This window comes from Oncorhynchus mykiss, chromosome 29 (assembly GCF_057628025.1).
Source record: "Oncorhynchus mykiss isolate SJ-2025 chromosome 29, ASM5762802v1, whole genome shotgun sequence".
NCBI classification, from domain to species: domain Eukaryota; kingdom Metazoa; phylum Chordata; class Actinopteri; order Salmoniformes; family Salmonidae; genus Oncorhynchus; species Oncorhynchus mykiss.
The window spans coordinates 7,810,001-7,812,193 of record NC_143050.1 but is presented as its reverse complement, the minus strand read 5'-3'; positions in this window follow the sequence as shown (position 1 = coordinate 7,812,193).

Here is a 2,193-nt window from a genome sequence, read left to right as displayed (position 1 = left end):
TTCACCAGCCGACTAAAACGGACCTCAGGACGAGTATGGAGCGTTAACCCAGGTGCCATCAAATCCCTGACACGTTCCGTCAGGCGAATTCTATGCAAAATGCACCAACACAGCAACTCCCTCATTTCTCTCTCCTCCAATTTCCCCATTAACTCCTTCACAGTCTCTGTTTCACTCACCTCCAACACCGGCTCTGGTTCTGGTCTCCTTGGCTCCTCACGATAAACAGGGAGAGTTGGCTCAGGTCTGGCTCCTGACTCTGCCACACTCTCCCTGAGCCCCCCCCCAATAAATTTTTGGGGCTGACTATGGGGCCTCCGTCCGCGCCGCCTTGCTTGCTTCGCAAACTCCATTCTCCTATATCCTTCCGCGCACTGCTCCATCGAATCCCAGGCGGGCTCCGGCACTCTCCCTGGGTCGGCCGCCCAGCTGTCGATCTCCTCCCAAGTCGTATACTCCTCTTTGGGCTGCTCCTGTTGTTTCTTCTCCCGCTGTACCTTTGGGCGGCTACACTCCCCTGGTTTAGCCCAGGGTCCTCTCCCGTCGAGGATTTCCTCCCATGTCCAGAAATCCTTATTGCGCATCTCCTCGCGCTGCTCCTGCCTGTTGACACGCTGCTTGGTCCTTTTGTGGTGGGTGATTCTGTCACGGTTTTCTAGGTGTGAAGGAGAGTCGGACCAAAATGCGGCGTGTCTATTGCAATCCATGTTTAATGAAGAAACACACTAAACACAAACACTACCAAAACAATAAACTTAACGAAAACCGAAACAGCCTATACTTGTGTATCCTAACACAGAACAATGACATCAGGACACTAAGGACAATCACCCACGACAAACTCAAAGAATATGGCTGCCTAAATATGGTTCCCAATCAGAGACAATGATAAACACCTGCCTCTGATTGAGAACCACTTCAGACAGCCATAGACTTAGCTAGAACACCCCACTAGCTACAATCCCCATACATACCACCTACAAAAACCCATGCCACACCCTGGCCTGACCAAATAAATAAAGATAAACACAAAATACTTCGACCAGGGTGTGACAATCCTTCCTTCCTTCCCTCCCTTTCTCTCTCTCTCTCTCTCTCTCTCTCTCTCTCTCTCTCTCTCTCTCAGCAACTGAAGCGGCTTAGCAGGATATATATTTCCAGAATTCCAATGAGATATGAACCACAGATACGCTCACGCTTACACACTCTACCACCACGTTGAACCAGTGAGGATGAGGCGGGTGAAGCGAAAGGTTTTACTCCACCCAAAATCTCTCCATGACAATAAGGAATTTGCTACATGAGGCTTATTTGATCGAATAGAGGTTTTGCAATAATTATGTTGTTACGAATATACTGATATAAATGAATGCACGTGGCATTTTGGCAACATAGATTTTTTTTATACCTTATGTCAGAGTTGTGCCTGGTGTCATAGAGATAGATAGAGGACTCATCATAGATAAACCGGTTTTAGCATGGACATTGCCATTGAGGGCTTCCGTCAACTGGATGGGATCCTATGAGTTGGGAGCAATCCGGCAACGAAGAAGAAGAAATTGACCACTTTAAAATGGAGAGGGCCTCAATGCCGCTTGCCCATGTTGTCACAGAAGCTATAATGGTACAGATACAAATACGAGTGCTCAATCTATCTCTATGACCTGTTGTTCACGCATGTATCTGCCCTTACATTGGCCAGAATGGTCCCACCTGATCTCGCTTCCTTCCATCTTTGAGGACATGTATTTCCATTGTTAGAGTTGTCCCAAAGAATTAGGAATTAGAATACCAGATGGACATTAATCTTCTTATGATGGAATAAATGTCAGCTAATTTCATCAGGGGAGTTGGACAACCATGGTCTGCCAGTTCTTTGATAAGATATTGTGTAAAATAATGATTTCTTGAAGATGGAAGGAGTTTATCTGCGCTGTGTGTTTGTTAAATGGCTAGCCAGACCGTTTTAGAGGAATGATTCCATACATGTTTCAAATTAACTGCCAATATGACAACATTCCATTCAGACAAGGCAGCCAATCCACAGCCAGATACGGGCTGACATCAGTGCATGATGGGACTTAGACAAGTTGTCAATGCAACAAGTACTGCTATTGTATCATACTGAATAATAGCTTTCCATACTGTATAATAGCTTTCCATACTGTATAATAGCTTTCCATACTGTATAAT